The sequence below is a fragment of the Protopterus annectens genome, chromosome 7.part0 (assembly GCF_019279795.1).
Source record: "Protopterus annectens isolate FY-2018-M chromosome 7.part0, PAN1.0, whole genome shotgun sequence".
NCBI lineage: Eukaryota > Metazoa > Chordata > Ceratodontiformes > Protopteridae > Protopterus > Protopterus annectens.
In genome coordinates, this window is record NC_056739.1 from 1,120,375,321 (window position 1) to 1,120,394,870 (window position 19,550).

Here is a 19,550-nt window from a genome sequence, read left to right on the forward strand (position 1 = left end):
TATTTTATTTTTCAATAAAGACTTATTGATTTCTAAACAAGTTATAAGTGCGTGATTACTTTGAAGTCTCATCTGAGATTGGCTACAGTTTGTATTCTGACTTTAAACGGCTCAGGCTATAACTTTGATGCTCCTGAAATACCAGATGCACCTTATTACAGCATATTTTTTATATATGTGTGTGCAGTCAGGAGTTATTCTATGTCAGCATTTGACATATGAAACTCAAAATCTGTGTGCATTTGATGTCTGAAACTCAGTGTGTCAATTTATGTCTTACTGACTAACTGCAGTTCTCCGTGACCTACTAGAAAATCAAACAATTTGAGGAAAAGGATAAAAATACAAAGCAAAGTCCTGTGTGTTGGGCAAAGTAAGACTTGTCATTCACTTACCTGGTCACTGGCAAGAAAAAAAAACGGTCTTCTTTGTAGCAACAGCAGGGAGCGTGGGAAAAAAAACACTAATCCTTCAGTCCACTCCTCCAACCAACCTCAGACCTGCTGTTGATAACTGATTAAACCCATTGCAAAGCCGAGTTCCAGATGAAACCAGAACAATTCAGCTCCAGCACACCCAGTCTAACATTTGACTCCTGTATTCTCCTGTACAATCTTGAAGCCTTTTTGCAGCAATGTCCTCCTCCCACACTCCTGTCCAAACATGAATACTTAGTTTCTTGTTCCTGCTCTGCTTAGTATGCAGACCCATCAGACCTAATTGAAAACAGTGTATATCTCAGGTTTGCTGCTGTGTGTTAAGCAGGAGAACAGGAAAGGAATAATTGTGCCATCAGCCAGTCAGGCAGCATGCTACTTAGCCAATCAGATCACTGCATTATTTTATCTGAGTCATCTCTAGCAAAAACAGAGGTCTTTACTGTAGAATAAAATGGACTACCAGCAGTCATATACCATAGGATGGGACTGCTGCAGTAGTTTGATGTAAAACCAGGTACTCTTGGGCAACTCTGGGCAGTTGAGAGATATGACCCATGTTAAAGACCCATTCATTTTTTACTGGCTCTGTAGTTAGTCAATAACCTAGCCTAATTACACCTGTCCTAGACTTTATGATCATATGAATTACAAGGTAAGGGAGTCTAGATGTACATTTACACTTTGATAATTCCAATACCTCAAATCCACAAAAACTTAGTATGTCCACCTAAGCTCTAGGCATAAAAGTCACGAACACAAGATAAAAACAAATACTGGTTTGGTATAACAAAGGATAAGCACTTTCACAAATGTGCTCCTTCAGATCCTAACATAAAAAGTAGACAAACACTCCAGATATTCAAAAGAACCAAGGACCAATCAGGAACATTTTTATCAGTGATGCAATGGCCTTGCCTTCAGGGAAGGTTTCAAAGGTATAGTGTAATTCAAACCCGGCGCCCTATGCACCTGCAAGGTAGCTATCCATTTCATCTCCCTACATTCAGTCTTATTAACCAGGTCCCCTCCTTTGAGACCATTCCTGACAATTTCCACCACTGTAAACTTAAAGGAATGTCCATTATTGTCCTTGACATGCTTATACAAAGCAGTTGCACGATTTTTATTCCTAGATGTTGGAGAACCTGTTCTTTAAGTTTCTGGTTGGTTTTACTTTGACAGTGTTTAATGTTAAATAAACTTGTGTTTCACACAAATACAACCTTGGTGGCTCGATTTTTTTATTTTTATTACTGTTACGTTTTTCAGACATTTGGCTTGTTTTTTTGTTATATTTTATTTATTTTGAGCTCCGTGTCTTTTTTTATGAGGAAACACATTTTTTATAGTATTATTTCAATTCTAAGTAATTATGGAAACCTTGCTGGTTCAACTTAACTAGTCTATTCAGAGACTAACTTCTGAAGCGATGGAAGGAAGATTGACGGGCGTATCTACCAATAACCCTGGTGGATTCACAAGCTGAACTGTTTACTCTGCATTCACCCATGGCCCAGGAATCAACGAGGACCACCCCTGCAACCGTGAGGCCAGATAGAGTTAATACAGACCTGAATGAATGGTTTACAGCATTTGAAGCATATTTCTACAACGAAAACACTATTCCCAATCAAGAAATGTCATTAAAAACGCAATTAAGTACCTTTGAAAAGCTTTGTAGAAAGTACAGAACACTTCAACTAGACAACACTTTTTTAAACAAATTAGTTGCTCTCAAACAAGTTCCCAAAGGCTTACAAGTCTGGAAACAGCCTTTGGGGATTGAGGAGGGAGTCCTCTGCTGTTTGACAACTTGTGGCTTTATTTGACAAGACAGGTCTTGAAATGATGGACATCATTATCAGAAACAACAACAGTAAGTTGGCTCTTTTTCAAAATGAGATTTCAGTTTTAAATCAAAGTATTATTTCAGATTTACTTTTTGAGCAATACAAATTTAAGTATGAGAATGTTCTTAAAGACATTAATAACTTTGTAAAAGAGAACAGTTTGAGAAAGCAATGTAAGCTTGACAGAGACAGGGCTGATTATTCAAATAATCAAGCATATATAGGGAGAAAACAGCCCCAGGGAAATGTGCATGAGAATAGCCCTCAAAATAATTAAAATATCCAGAAGAAGTTCTGACGTTGAAAGGGGGTTTGACAATACCAGGGGGAATAATGATTATTCTTTTACAGGAGGGTCAACAACTAAGGAAGTCCAAGAGACTGAAAAATCAAGGGAAACGGACCCCCTGGGGCAGGCAAAACTAAAATGATCAGAGCAACATGAACAGCAATTATTCCAACAGGGGACAACAGCAGGGCTGGAGGAGAGACTTTCATTGACTGAGTTATTTAACACAACTGCTATGTCTGACCAAGATTCACTGAATGTAGTTGAAAATGATTGTTCTGATGTTGCAATGGAATGTAATATTTTGAGAAAGTGATGTTTTTTATATTTACAATTACAGTGATGTCATTGTTAGTGAGGGACATTTTAACTTGTTTAAAAAATATATATTTTTTGTACCTAACTGTAAGACTGACATTGCAAATGTTTTGATTAACTTAAAACTGTATACTAGAAAATTTAATTTCAGTTTATATTTCAAAAACAGTAATGTAGGCTTGGACAAGAAATTGGTGGCCAAACATAAGACCACATTCATCCCCCCCAGTCACCCACTTATATTGTCCTTTGAGAAATTGTGTGAACAACAATTTAGAAAAATAGTCAGAGAGACCAAACATAACACTAACAATCTTACGAGACATAAAGCCATTATTTTTAATGAATTGGCAGGAAACAAGATGTATCATGTAATGAAACCAGACAAGGGTTGGGGGGTAGTCATTATGTCTCACATAGATTACAGTTAAAAATTTTGAAATATTGAATGATACCACAATTTATAGTAGGACTTCAAGAAATGCTGTTAATAGAGCTTATGCCAGGATTGATGTTTTTTTATTTGATGCTCTATTTCAAAATGAAGTAGAAATTGTGGACATAAAATATTTAACAGTTGAGAAACCAAGAACACTAGTAATCTTTATAATGCCAAAGATTCATGCAAATGTGTACAACCGCCCCCCCCCTTTAGGCTGATAGTAGAGCCCGAGGTTCTAAAAGTGAATCAATAGCATATATAGATAAATGGGCAAGTTTAGTGGTAAGTGAGGCACAACATATACTCAAAGACTCATGGCACTGTTTAGAATTATTAAGACAAATAAATACCGAGAGCTTGAATTTTTGTTTCCTAACTGTGGACGTTGTCAACTTGTTCTCAGTAATTCCCCAAAATGAAGGATTAGATTTCTGCAGGGAAAATTTGATGGGTAGCAAATCAATAGATCAATCCAAGGTCAGTTTAATAGTTGGACTCATGGAAGTGGTCTTGACTAACAACTTTATGATTTTTGAAGGTTAATTGTATCATCAGGATCCAGGAGTGGCTATGAGGGCCAAATGTGGCCCTAGCTTTGCGAAACTGGTTCTCCCAGAATGGGAGAGAAAATATGTTTTCTTCCTCTGCCTTTATGGCCAATGTATTGTTGTATGTGAAGTTTCTGGATGACATACTAATTTTATGGTGAGGAGAGGAACGACTTTGTAAAATACATCAGCTGCACAACCACTTGAGTTCACATATAAATGGCACTGTGATAAGATAGAATTTATAGATATTGAGTTGACTAAGGACATTGTTGGGGGCATCTTGGCCAGTAGTATGCACAGAAAGGAAATATATTCCAATATGTTACTGCACTATAACAGTTGCCACCCTTCCGTCAGAGGAGGGGTATAATAAAAGGCCAAATGGTTAGGTTATCTAGGCTCATTAGTAGTGATGAAACTTTTAAAAAATAGATCTATGTATTAATTGGAATTTACAGAACAGAGGCTACCCCTTAAGTGTTCTGCTGAAAGTGAAGAGAGAAGTTACGCTTAAAAGAAATACTACATTAAGCCTATTTTAAAAGCAGGTCTAAATACTAATAGAACCAACACGGCCAAGCTAGACACCAATGTTCTGGTACTACAATACAATACAGAAACATCAAACTTGGTATCAAGTGTTAATAATTTATGGGAAACTCATTTTGACAATGAAATGAAGGAAAATTTGGGGCATAAACCTAAGGTTTTGTACAGTAGAGGGCATAATATAAAGAATATTCTTGAAAGTGTCAACAGAAAAGCCAAGCACAGATCATTGATATACAAATGTGGTGCTTGCAAGACCTGTAAAAATATAAGTGATGGTATGAATGTCTTTATAGGAGGTTTTGAACGTACTATAGGATGCCCAGGCATGCGCCACTGCCAAACCACTATGGTGGTTTATTTAGCTACATGCTTACCATGCCCTGGTTTCTACGTAGGCAAGACCAAAAGAAGGCTATGGAATTGCATTACTGAGCACCTTAGAAACATTAAAAATAAAAAAAATGAACGATGCTTTATATGTTTACACTCTAGAATGTCCCAACTATAAGAGATTTTTATTCTTTGTCATTGATAGAGTACAGAGTGACTCTATGGGTGGTGGTGTTGAATTAGAATTAGAAGCCAGAGAAACTAAATGGCAACTGAGATTAAATGCTTTGTTTCAAGCCAGGTTTAAATGATTATTGTTCAATAGCTCCCTTTTTGAAGCAAAGGGCAGCAGAGGTTTAATTTTAAGTGTACTGTGAAAACACTTATCTGACTGCAACTAACAGATCAACTATATTTTGCATTTTATGTTTATTTTTTTAACTAAGTTTTATATTATGTTCATTATTAGTATTATCACTAATATTTTTATCTTGAATGTACTGATTATTGTGGTTTACAGCATGTTATTCTGTATATTACATATTCAGGGGAAGTATGCCTTTAGGTTTAGTCAGGGTAATGTCTCATGAATAATTGCATAAGTAATTAGAGTATATAAAGGACGTTACATCCTAACTGAGTGACTCTGATTAAGCCAATTCTTGTTTCTTGGCGAAAGTGCTTAGTTGCTTTTACTTTGACAGTGTTTAATGTTAAATAAACTTATGTGCCAAGGCTCACTTTTTTTATTACTCTAAAACATTAGTGTATGCTTAGAACACAAAAGCTGAAACTAGACATTAAAAAAAAATCAGTTACACATAACAGGCAAGAATAATAACTTATCATAATGGTAATATGTTCCATATTTTCTTTGAATGTAAATATTCTCACAGGTATTAACAAAAAAAGAGCAATCAACTTTATTAAGAAATGGAGAGTGCAAATAGCTGTGCTAGAGGGGACAGGTTTGGAAAGAACTGAGTGTGTGGATTTAATAAAGAAGGGATTTCAGGATGATTATCCAGTGGAGTATCTGGGAAAAGGGGAGTACTTATATAAATTGTTAGTGGCTCTCCAATACTGATAGAAGAAAAAAGATGATATGGTAGATTTGTGGTAGTAAGGGGTTGCTGGAAGGGGAGGAGGATTACTCTGGGATATATTTATATTCCACCTAAAGCTGGTACAGTGGAGGGTAAGAAAATTCTGGGAGAAATCCGCTTTCAGCAGGGAATCTTACTTATAGGTGGGACTAGAATTTGATTTGCAACAGTGAGGATGTGTCTGGGGGCATGATAGGGAAAATATAACAAAATAGGGTAGCTTTGTGAAGAAATTTATGAAAATGTTTGGCATGGAAAATGCGACTTCAGTAGTAGGAGCAGAGAGAATTAACATATTCCCCAAGGTGCAAAAACTGGGCAAGTCTATTCAGAAGTTATATTTCAAAGGGACATGGGGATTTAATTGAAAGTTTTGTTACATATCTAAGGAATAAGATCACATGCCAATAATAACTGAAACAAAAAATGCAGGGTAATGAAATAAAAATGAAACACTGGCACTTCCCCACGTATGTGTGTTAGAGAGGAATGTAAGGAATTATTCGGGAGTTATTAGGGAATATGGAAATTTCTAAAGAAAGCATAGCTAGAGAATGGGATAAAATGAAGGTGGAGTTTAAAAATAAGGTAGAAAAAATAGATATTGTTTGGAAGTAACAAGACTTATTTAACGGGACTGACAAAAGTTATAGAATAGGGGGAATTTCACAGACCAAGAAGAGGTGCAACTGCAGAGTGCTAAAGATCAAATAAGGGACTACTGGTAATATGCATGAGTATGGAAAGATTGCTGTTTAGCAGCTCTTTACTTTTGCTCTGGAGTCATAAAAAATAAAGCTTTTAGCACAATGGCTCAAGCAACAGAAAGTAGAAAAGGGAAACTTGTATGAAGGAAAATAACCAGAGATCCTGCAGAGGTATTAGAAGTATTTCTGAAATTTTATGAAAATCTGTATAAAGCAGTGAAATGGGGAAATCAAGAAAAAGTACAAATAGAAGCGTTTATGTAAGAATTAAATATGCCAGGGTCAGAAGTACGAGGCTCAGTTACTAGCAGTTAAGATAGGAGGAGATAATACACGTATAACTAATCTACAGGAAAGTGACTGCATGTGGATCTTCGAACATCTACATTTATGGTAGGTACAAAACTGTACTTTTCCAGGAATAGATGGTATTGCTGTGAAAGTTTGAAACCTAGGGGGAAAGAAAGTGATAAAGATCTAGAGGAGTTTAACAGTATTTTAAAATGAGGAGAAGCACCAACATCTTGGAAGAAAGCTGTGGTGGCTGTAATAGCTAAAGATGGTAAAGACCCATCATATCCAGCTTCATGTAGACCCATTTTGTTTAATAAAAAATTATTATAAAGTGTTTGTCTATAATGGGTAAAAGAATAGTAAAGACATTACAAACATTGATAGATATGGAGCAATCTGTTTTCTGGAGGTGAGGCAAACATTTGACACCATTAATAGAACAATGATCTAGAGGGAAGCAGAATGTAAAAAAGTACCACTGTTTTTGGTGGGTCTTGATGCAGATAAAGCATTGGACAGCGTAAGCTGGGATTTTATGAGTAGATCAATGGAAGCATTTGCATTCTCTGACAAGGTTAGTTGGGAGGATATATGAGGGATCAGAGGTGAAAATTAAAGTGTGTGGAGTTCCTCTCTGATAAGTTCTGTTGGAATAGAGGAACCAGGCAGGGGTGTCCTCCTTCCTGTTTGTTATTTGCATTATATTTACAGCCATTGGCAAAGAAAATAAGGGACTAGAAATTCAAGAATATAATTGGTATGTTAATCAAGAAAAGTTGGCTTTATTTGTAGATTATATTATTTTCTATCAGATAAAACCACAAAAGGATATTTCTCTGTTGTGAAACATTCTGAAATAGTTTCAAGATAAAACAAATGAAGACAAAACAAAGGTAATGGCTGTAGACTATATACCCACACACACAGTTTGTTTCAGCAATACTGATATTTATGGGGCATAATAAAATGAAGTACTTGGGAGTATGGGTTAAAAAGAGTTCTGTTATGGCAGCTAAGGATATATGGGAAAAGACTTAATAAAAGATCATACAAAAACTGAGAAACAAGAAGCATTTTTTTATGGATATGGAAAGCAAGATACAAGCAGTGAAAATGATTTTGTACCCTTTAGTTTTATGCACAGGTCAGGCATATTTTTATCAACCAGTGAAGAAGTTTTGGGTCGCATTTAGTAAAGAGTTGAAGGATTTTATATGGGAGGGAAGAGCCAAATGGAATAGGTTGACTCGTCCAATAGGATAAGGTGGTTTGGGATTACCTGATTTAAGTGGTATTTCAGACCTACACAATTAAGGCTCCTATACATAGCGCAGACAGAAAGCTATAATTCAAACTGGAAAGGAATACTGATGAAATGGGGGAAGCTCGAGAAATAAGGAGAGACTTGGATTTTGAACGCAGGTCCTTAAGGAGAATAACAATAACCATACAGCATGTTATATTCATAAAGTAACAAAGTATTCTAAGAACTAAAGCAACATGAAAATGGAGAAAGGAGATTCTACACTTAGGGATGACTGCAATTAGGAGTACAGAGAATAGGCAGGAGGGGGCTAGAATTTAGTGGAGATAATTGGCAAAGGAACCAAGGTATTGGGAACAAATAATTAGAGAGAAAAGGTAATAGAATGGGAAGAGGCCAATAATACATTTGGACTGGAGGCTAGAGAGTGCATTCCCTGTCAAGGATTGATAGAGTATAGGGAAAGAAAAGGGAATAGTGGGATCCTAAGCTAAAGATGAGCACTGGTAGAGCTTTTAGTACAATCTAGAACATATGCTGCTGTTAAAAAGGGATAATTAGTAGTAGGGCATATAAAATATTGCATGATAACTATTGGAATTAGTCAAAGTAGGTTGGAAAGTATTGGGAAGAGTGACTGGATAAGCAATTCGCAAAGAAAGAATAAGAGGATATATGTATGGCTCCAAAATGTGCAACAAAGTGTAGAAGGTTTAGGATCCTTGCTTGGAGGTGTCTGCATAGGTATTTTTGTATCCCAAGCAGACTCCCAAGTAATTTTTCCTCGGTTAGATTGCACATATTGGAGGTGTGATGGGGAAGAAAGTGATAATTGATAACATATGATCTTCGTGTTTCACTGTTGCAGTCATCACACTTGGGTTATTTGCCTGCAGGTAGCCCTCAGTCAGCCCGAATACCAGAGTCTTGGGATTTCTGCGTCGGATGCTGTCACGTCTTCCATGACTTCAGGGGTGTAAAACATGCAGCCAAAGCCATTCCATCAGTCTTTCTTGCTGAGAAGGAGCCCGAAGCAGAAGCAGTCCACAAGTGCCGGTCGGCCACTACCTGAAATTTTCATTTTTTCGAGTTTCAGACATGAAGTCCTCTAAAGCTAAGTACCCCGTTGGGGATTCTTTTTTCTTGCTCTAACCGATGTCAGAAAAAATTAACAATTGTTTTGCCTGTGGAAAGCAAATATGTCACAGAGATTTTCATTCTTACTGCATCACCTGTTTAGGCCCAGACCATGATGTCCCTAGCTGTCGTTTTTGTGCCTTAACGACCGAACCATTCGTCATCAGGCTATTTTTGTAGCTAAATTCTTTTGCTCTTGTTCTCCATATTCTGAAATAGCTTCAGTAAGCCAGCTGACTACCGATCTTCCGAAAAAGTGCAACGACAGAGACAGACCACATAGGTCAAACACTGCTGACGACACTTCCATTAAGCTTGTCACCAGTCCACCGGTACTCAGTGAGGTGCCTTTGCAGCCCATGATGCCCATTTCTACAGATTTGCAGGCCTCTGCTGAGACCCATTCGGAGTCCAGTATTCCGCATGATGCTTCTTCGACTATGGAACTTGCAGATGTCTCTACCTTGGATGGGTCCGGAGCCACTGTGCAGGCACCGGCTTTTGAGGGTGTATTCCGACCTACCAATATTTATATTAAGCAGACTTCATTTCCTGCTAAAACTACCGAGTTTCTCAGGCCCAGAGTTCGCACTACGCCTAGAAAACAGACGTCCAAAGCACATGCTCATTCTCCCATGCCACAAAAACAAATGCTTAGAATGGCTGAAGACCTTATTACTCGAATTAGGGGAAGCCAGCCTTCCCCTGCCAAAAGACAAAGAATTGAATTTCCTTCTGATTCTACACACCAGGAGTCTGATAACTCTGACCCTTCTGATTAGACATACCCTTATCTACATATGAGGATTCAGATGCAGAGGAGTCCATTCCTTCTGCCTCCCCTCTAGAGGATTTCTCTTTTGGTGAAACCGTGCATACCTTAAGAGAGCATTTCTGCTGGGAATGCCAGGACTATCCTCAGTCCAAAAAGAGACTCGGGGGAATTTTTAGATTTGCCTCAGCACAGGCCTCTAGCTATACTCCCTGTCCTGGATATTGTAGACAATGTCTTCTTGGAGTCCAGTCTTACTCCTGACACCTTACCACCAGCTCCTAGAACACCTGACAGGTACTACAGAGTACCTGATTCTCACAAATTTCTCTCTAAGAATACTACTGCAGCTCCAGAGACCATTTCCCAGGGACTTAAAGGCATTAAGGCTACTACAGCCAACATCCCTACCCCTTCAGACAGGGATTCTAGAGCTTTAGACAGATGGGGTAAGAAGGTATATACCTCTGCAACTCTTGCCATCAGGGCTTTGAATTGCCAGTTTCACATGTTGAAGTACCAGCAACATATTATGGAATTAATTAAACAAAAAATTGTGTTACTTCCAGATTGTGCAGAAAATAAAGATTTACAAGAGTTAATGCATTCTGCAAACCAAGTTAGTAAACTTACTTTGCAATGTAGGTTTGATGCCTTAGCATCTTGCAGGGCTGCTGTCACTGGGTCTGTACTAAGAAGGCATGCTTGGCTAAAAGAACAAAGCTTGCCTGACCATGTCAAAGCAAAATTACTAGATGCTCCATTAAATGAGGAGCGTTTGTTTGGCACAAAAGCAGAAGTAGTTCTTAAAAAGATGGAAGAAAAAGCTAAATCTATGCAAACAGTCAAAGATTTGTTACAGGTGCAGCCACCTAGATTCAGTAGGCATTGGCTTTCAAAAATCTGGTCCTTTCCAGTCCCTCTCAGGCCTTCTCAGTCCAAACCCAGGGGAAACAAGCTACCAAGACTACAGTCTCAGGGTTTGCAGAGATCTAAACAATGGAGTGTTTCCACCTCAAAACTGGGGAGAGTGGTAAGCCAGCCCCTTATGGAAAAAATTCACAATGACTTTCCAATTATCCTTCCCAGCCTTGCCCAAGGAAAACTTGCACTTCATGCAAAAAACTGGGATGTCTATTACTGAGGACCAATGGGTTCTAAACATTGTATCTCATGGATACAGATTCTGCTTCCACTCACTGCCAACACCAACTGGGTTGCCAGACCTTACTCCAAACCAGTGGGCAGAGGCTCAAAAGCAAGTACTTTCCCTTCCCCATAGCAGGGCTATTCGACCTGTTCCAGTAGAACAAAGGGGACAGGGTTTCTACTCCAGACTGTTCCTGGTGCCCAGAAAAGAGAGCTCTTGGTGCCCTATCCTGGATCAATCAGTACTCAACACCTTTCTGATGCTCCTAAAATTCAAAATGCTTACACTGCAACAGCTTCTTCCTATGCTAGCCAAGGATGCCTGGTTATTCACCCTAGACTTAAAAGAAGCTTATCTGCACATCCCCATAAGGGAGTCTTGCAGGAAATATGTACATTTCAGGGCAGGCTCTATGCATCAGTTCTCTGCACTTCCCTTTGGCTTATCTGCTGCGCCCAGAGTAATCACAAAATCCCTGGCTCCAGCCATTGCATACTGCAGGCAGAGAAATATTCAAATCTTACCCATACTTGGACGATTGCCTGATTCAGGCAGACAGTCAGGAATTGCTACTTCAGCATGTGGCATTTGTAAAATGACTTCTAACTTCACTGGGATACACCATCAGTGAAAATAAGTCACAACTGGTGCCCAGCCAACAAATTGTATTCCTGGGAGCAACCTTGAACACAACTTCCCAGATGGCATACGTCACTACAGAAAAGCAGATCCATTTGACAACCTATTTCAAACTAATGGCCAACAAAACCCAGCTATCTGCAAGGAAAATACTGCAAGCCCTAGGGTTCATGGCCTCATGCATTCTGCTAATTCCGTATGCAAGACTGCATATGAGGAAACTTCAGTGGTACTTAAAAAGTCTCTGGTGTCAACATTCTCAGGACCTGGAAATAGTGATTCCTATCATGCGTTGTCTAAGTGCAGAGTTCCTTTGGTGTGTAGAAGCATGCAGCCACAACAAGGGACTTCCTTTCACTCACCGCCCAAACCCTGACAACAGACACATTAAACTATGCATGGGGGGCTTACATGACAGGCATATGCATTCAAGGCAAATAGAGCCCAGAACAAATTCCCCTTCAGGATTAACCCTTCCTTTATGCCCAAGGTGGTATCCAGTGTGGCTTTAAACCAGTCCATCCATTTGCCAACTTTTTCCCTAATCCTCAGAATAGAGGGGAAAGGATCCTGCACCACTTGGACATGCACAGACAGCTCAAGTTCTACCTTGACAGGACTAAGCCTTTCAGAAAATCTGACCAGCTACTAGTCAGCTTTGCTACAGGGGCAGAGGGCAAGGCCATTTCAAAGCAAACCATTTCCAAATGGATAGCACACTGCATACATTTCTGGTACAAGCACCATGGAAAAACCTACCCCTGTGGGGATCAGAACTCATTCCACTAGAGCTACTTCAACCTCTACAGCATTTCTCAGGGGGGGCCCCCACCAGGGACATCCTGGTAGCTGCAGCTTGGAGTTCTGTACACACCTTCACCAAGCATTACCACTTACCTATTTTTTATAAATCCAGAGCTGGATTTGCTACAGCAGTCTTACAAGGCCTGCTAGCCATCCCCAACACTTCTTGACTGCCTCCACCCTTCCTCAGCTTTGAGAATCAACCCAAGTGTGATGACTGCAACAGTGAAACATGAAGAACATAGTACAGTTGTGTACACTTACCATAAATGTAGATGTTCGAGTGTATTCACTGTTGCAGTCCTGGTTTACCTCCCTCCAGCCCCCTGGCTTTCTCTAGCCTTTTTACCTATCCTCTTTATGGCCACCTTCTATGGCAGGGGTATTTACTTTCTACTGGAGGTGTTCTACACCATGTAATAGCTTCCTATTTTGGGGGCTCCTGACATCTAGGGCAAGAAAAACTGATGTAATGGTCGGCCGCATGTTTTATACCCCTGACGACCTGATGTCATGGAAAAGGCGACAGCATCCAACGCACAAATTCCAAGACTCTGGTATTCGGGCCGACTGAGGGCTACCTGCAGGCAGATAGCCCAAGTGCGATGACTGCAACAGTGAATACACTCGAACATCTACATTTATGGTAAGTGTACACAACTGTACTTTTTTGTGAGTGTAGTGAGTTTGCAGACTTTAAAAAAATCCCTTCAGACTACTCTGTCAGAAATACTGGGTGAGCAAATTGGTGTCATTAAGGAAATGATTCTTTTGAGGTGTGATGAATTGCCTAGTAATAATAAGGCCTTGCTGAATTTAATTCTGGTGACTGCCAAAAAGCAATTACTAGAAAATGGAATTCAAAGTCTAAACCAACCAAAATTAGTACATAGAACAGAGATAAAAAAAAATTGGAAGTGGGATCTTTAGCAAAGGGTAGGAGCAAATTACATAGAAAAAAATAGAATTTTGGGAACATTTACAGAATAATGTTTTGGAGGAGTAATGAGGTTTAAGGGAATGCAGGAATAGCATAAGCTATGTAATGCTAGATAGGCAATGAGGGTATAGATGATTATTTATGATATATGTTTGCAACTGAAAATATGTCAGTATGGTCCATCTTCATTTATATAAATGTACAATTGCTTATGTCATAGGTGTTAATTCAATAAAGATGTTTCTAAAAACACAGCAAATGCAAACCAGTGCAGTTAACATGTATTTTAACAATAAAAAGTACCATTTTTCCTCCTCAAACTGTCACACCAAGTCCAGTTTAACAAAGAATTGTGCAATGAGAATCTGCTTCAGCATCCACAGATAAATTTCTTTAAGTCCCATTGCTTACCCAGTATTGATGCTCATTAACCATTATGTAAAGAAAAATCTTATTCCTTCAAAAGCAAAAAGGACACTTGCTGTATCCATACATACTGGAGGCACATCACTGGTCGAATTCAGCTGTCAGCCTACTGGCCCTCTGTCGTCTTTATCAAAATTATTACAGAAATAGATATATACAGCCATACCTTTTTCAACATCCAATCAAAAGTAACAACATTTCTGAGTCACAATGTGGATTCAGTCATACATAAAGAATGGGTGTATCCCTTTCAGACACTGTTCTTTTTTAACATCTTTTGTTGAATCATCTTTAGTGACATAGGCAAGCTTACATTTATATAAAAGTAATCTAAGCATGTTAAAAAGTTCACATTTACAAACATTATACATCACATATTTTGTATATCGTGTAATAAAAGCAACATTACATAAATTGTTCAGTTCCTGCCTTCTCTTAAACCTCATTCCTCCTCCAAAACATTTTTCTGCATGTATGTTCCCACATTTTCCATTTCTGTGTAATTTACTCTTACCCTATTCTAAAGATCCCACATCCTGTTTTTATCTCTGTCACAATATTCACTACTTCAAATATAATTTATTTACATTTTGATTTCCATTTTCTAGTAATTGCTTTTTTTTGTCAGCCACTAGAATTAAATTTAATAACGCCTTACTATGTATACATAATTTAGATGTTGTATCCCAGCTCAAAAAAATCATTTCCTTAGTTGCACATATTTGCTCGCCCAGTATTCCTGACAAAGTACTCTTTAGGGAATTTTTGAAGTCTGCCACCTCATTACACCCCCAAGAATACATGCTCCCAGGTTTTTCTTTCTCCCTCCACTACACCTCCAACATTAGGCCATCTACCTAAGTAAAAATTCTTTGGAGTCTGCTTGCGGTATAAAAGTATCTATGCAAACATTACCAGATTTTTTTGCATATTTGGGTGCCATATGTGTCTCCTCCCATTGTTTGTGAATTGCATACTTAGTCTGTCTTTCTAATCTTGTCAGATCTCTTCTGATTGATTTCTTTAGTTTTTTTTTGTAGTATTTTATATGCCCTACTAAGTATCCCTTTTTAACAGCAGGGTCTGTTCTGTATTCAATTAACTATCCCAACCGGTGAGAAAATACTGGAGTGCCTCGATAATATGCATGAGTTTAGAAAGATTGCTGTTAAGCGACTGTTTTTTGATAATAACTCCAGAGAAAAAAAAATGTTTGGCACAATGACTTGGGTGACACAAAGTTAGAAAGGGAGCCTATAACTAGAAAAAATAGCCTGTGATCCTGCAGAGGTATTAGAGGTATTTCAGAAATTTTATGAAAAACAGCATAAAGCAAAGAAGTGGGGAAATCAAGAAAAAGCACAAATGGAAATATTTATGGAAGACTTAAATATGCCAGGGTTAGAGGTAGATGAGGCTCACCAACTAACAGTTAAGACAGGAGGGAGATTATATAAAATGGTGATGTGTACTTATCTAAAGGAAAGTCTCCAGGAACAAATGGTATTCTGGTAGAAGTTTGGAAGTTAGGAGGGAAGAGAAAGATAAAGATCTGGAAGTTTTTAACAGTATTTTAAAAGGAAGGGGAGGCATGAAAATCCTGGAAAAAAGCTATGGTGGCTGTAATATCTTAAGATGTTAAAGACCCATCTGATCCAGCTTCATACAGGCCCATTTCAGTTATAAACCATGGCTGTAAAGTGTTTGTCTATGATGGCTAAAATAATGGCAAAGGTGATGCCAAACTTGATAGATATGGACCAGTGTGATTTTTGTGGAGGGAAGGCAAACATTTGACAACAGTAGCATTGTTGCCTCACAGCAAGAGTTTCTCCCGTTCGATTCTCGGCTGGAGCGCTTTCTGTGTGGAGTCTGCATGTCCTCCCTGCGGTCGAGTGGCATTCGAAAGACGTGCGTAGAATGGGCGTGCCTTCGTTGAAGGTTGGGTGTCGAGCTGGCACCTCGGCACCCGTAAAAAAATCTACTGCCAATCATTAGTGGACCGGAGTTCCGCTGTGGCGACCCCTAACCGGGAAAAGCCAAAAGAAGAACAATAGAGCAATGATAATAGAGCAATGATGATCCAGAGGGAAACAGAATGTAAGAAAGTACCACTGCTATTGGTCCTCTTTCTTCTTTGTTATTTGCATTATATTTAGAAGCACTGGCAAAGAAAATAATGGACTGAGAAATTCAAGGAAGTAATTGGTATGGTGTTCAAGAAAAGTTGGCTTTATTTGTTGATGATGATATTTTGTATCTGGTGGAACCAGAAAAGGACATTTCAGTGTTGAATATTCTGAGACAGTTCTGTTTTATTGGGATATGAAATTAAAGATCAGCTAAAGGATGTAGCTGTAAACTATATATCCACACATGAATTGTTTCAGCAGTACCCATATTTGGGGGGGCATGATGAGATGAACTGTTTAGGAGTATGGATTAAAAAAGATACAGGTTATGGCAGCTAAGGATATGTCTGAAGAGACTAAACATAACATAATACAAAAACTGAGAATCTGGAAGCTCTTGCCTATGGATATGGATAGCAATATTTAAGCACTAAAAATATTTTTAGTCCCTTTAGTTTTATACACAGGTGAGGCATATTTTTATCAACCAGCGGATACGTTGTGTAAACTAATAAAGAATTGAATGATTTTATTTGGGAAGGGAAGATGGCAAGAGTCAATTGGGATAAGGTGATGATCTCAACAGAACAAGGAGGTTTAGGATTACATGATTTGAAGAGATGTTGTAGAGCTACACAGTTAAGACTGTCATATGTAATACAAGCAGAAACCTGCAATTCAAATGGGAAAGGGATGATGGTAAAGTGGGGGGGGGTAATTCAAGAAGCAAGGAAAGAGTAGGATTTTAGTTTTGCTAAAAACTAGTCCCACTGCATAACATTTTTAACATAATCTAGTATATATAACATTGTTTATTCACCACTGAAATTGTATTTGCTGCATAAGTTTAAAAGCATCCAAGGATCATTAGTGAAAGAATTTACATGCTGTGCCAGTGAGTATCTAGATATACAGAGAGAAATTCAGTTTTGGAGCCCCTAAATTGTTACTAATGGAGAACAGTGCATGTTCTTGTATACTTTTGGGACACCAGATGGATATCCCATTTTCAGATATACAACTTAAAAGTAATCAAAAGCATCAATATCTATATACCACTGATATAGAAAGTCTGTGCAATTAATCAGTGTATAATTTCAATAAGTAAATATCAGGTCAGCTTGCCTATAATTCGAAGTATCTCACACCAGCTACTGCATACTTTAAATGTATTGGGTTATGACCATGACTACTGTAACATTGCTCTTGTCTGATGTCATATAATGAGGTCAGACATACCTCATAAAGTAGGCAGGGCTTCCCTGTCTTTTGAAGTTGAATTAAAAAAAAAATGTGAAACCTTATTGTTAAGTAAGGCTCTATAGTCACATTCACACATGCTGACAAAAATCCGTAAAATTGCTGCTAAAGAGGGGTTGTAGATGCTACACTTTATTTTGCATCTGTAACACAATCCGTATATTCACTGTCTTTTGGCACATGCTGTAAAGTTAGTTTGCAAGTATGCTTGTAATCCAGTGTCTTGGAAGTCAGATTGAAAATATCACCAATGATGGAGGCAAATGCTTGTAATCCAATGTCTTGGAAGTCAGATTGTAAATATTAATCACCAGTGATGGAGGCATTACCTCTACCTTTTCACTTTCTCACTTTGTTATTGTATCCTTTGTGCTGTTGATTTTGTATAGATTACGTTATGCTGTTCATAATGTCAAATTATTTATATGATGGGTTACAGAAATGGTATTCAGATCCATTACTGTTGTTCCTTGGTATTTTTATTTGGGCAGTCTTTGTGGTAGAGTGCCATCTGATTTTATGTGGACAGAACAAAATGGATAGGGAAGGCTTCACAGCTTTTCATTTAGTTCCCCCAAAGAAACTGGGTTCCAAAGTATCTAAGTTGTTTTTCTTTGAGTTTTACAATGCATAAGGTTTCTGTCAAAATGTGGCAAACCTTGGCCAGAGTCTAGAAATACCCATTCTGCCAGACTAGTAGCCACTTCAAATTCGGCTTCAGAAATGCTTCTGTGGATAACATTTATACACTTGTCTCTGGGACATCACTGATCATTTTCATAAAGCACTAAAAATTGAATGCATTTTATAGGTCTTGATCTTTCTTCTAGGCCATTATTCATGGCATTCTTTTAAAGGAGTCTCCTGAGAGGTCTATCGTGGGACTCTATCCTGTTGGTGATGGAGCAGAAATTCCCAATGACATTACAAAACATTACTTGCTTACTTATTGTAACAGTAGATCTGCACTAGTAGTTTTATTTCCATCTCTCTCCCCACCTTTGGCCTAGCAGGCACCTTTGTTGTCAATTTAAGAGAGATTTTTTTTGAGTTTGTATGCTTTTCTGTGGCTGGCAGATATTTGGAAATGGGTCCTTAGATGCTTGGCAGTATGACGATGGGGAGAGGCCTAAGGTACCTTGGAAAAGTTATAACTGATGAACTAATAACTGCCAGTCTTAGTCTTATTAATAACAGAGGTGAAACTGACATTAAGTCTATCATTATGGAAAGTACAAAGTGTTTGTCTTTAGTGAGTTGGAACTAAGGAACTGAGATTCCACATACTGCATTTCATTGAAAGATAGGATTTCCATCAGATCTAACTTGCTGTTTCTTGTTTTGAAGAAATGTGCTCACTGGTAGCTAAGGAGTGGACTGGCAGTCTCTGAGGCAGTGTTTGCTTGTGTAGTCAAGGTGAAGGGAATTCCCAGTAAAGTGCACACACCAAAAACTGAATAGCCAATGGAGTCGGAACCGAAGATTTAACTAAAAAAAATAAGCAGCCTCCAAAAAAGTCGCCAAAGGAAAGTTTGTTACCAGGTCATCTTATATTAGGGAGGCCTGTTGTGTAGATATATGGAGGGTGTTGGTGAGAATGTTAAATAGGAGGGAACCAATGATAGAGCCTTGTGGTACACCAGTGGTGACTGTTTATCCTGTATTAGCATTGTATTCTTTTTGGGTAGCCAAATTGCATAATGTTTTTAGTCTCTTCCTTCTAGGAGATGCAGTTATATTTAGGATATTCAGTAAAGTTGTACTGAATCCATTTACAGCATCATCTAAGGAGGTGGATTTTTAGGAAGCTCCAGTTAATGTATTATGGGTTAGTAATGAACATTTCTGGGTTAAACTTGGAAAGGTTACATGTTGTTTTATAAATGTGCTGTTTAAGTGGATGCAAAAGGTGTCTGGTTGTTATATATACTGGGAAATGAACAGTGAGAGTCTGACATTGTACCTGTGGTGTGAATTTGCTAGGGTCTGATACTAGGATCCAGTTGAATAAGTCTTGCTATAATGTGTGAGGCTTCATGACCTCAAGTATCCCCATGTTCCCTTTTACCAAACTCACATGAAAAAGCTTAAGTGGTACCTGCAGTCATGTGATTTCACCATTGCCACCCACTGGAGTTTCCACTTCC

At 38.3% G+C, this 19,550-nt stretch overlaps 1 protein-coding gene across 1 annotated transcript in view; it reads left to right on the top strand.

Annotated features, from left to right (window-relative positions):
* SPG11 (SPG11 vesicle trafficking associated, spatacsin) overlaps positions 1-19,550 on the top strand; it is a 2,547,571-nt gene that overhangs the window by 1,868,621 nt on the left and 659,400 nt on the right. The window lies entirely within an intron of this gene.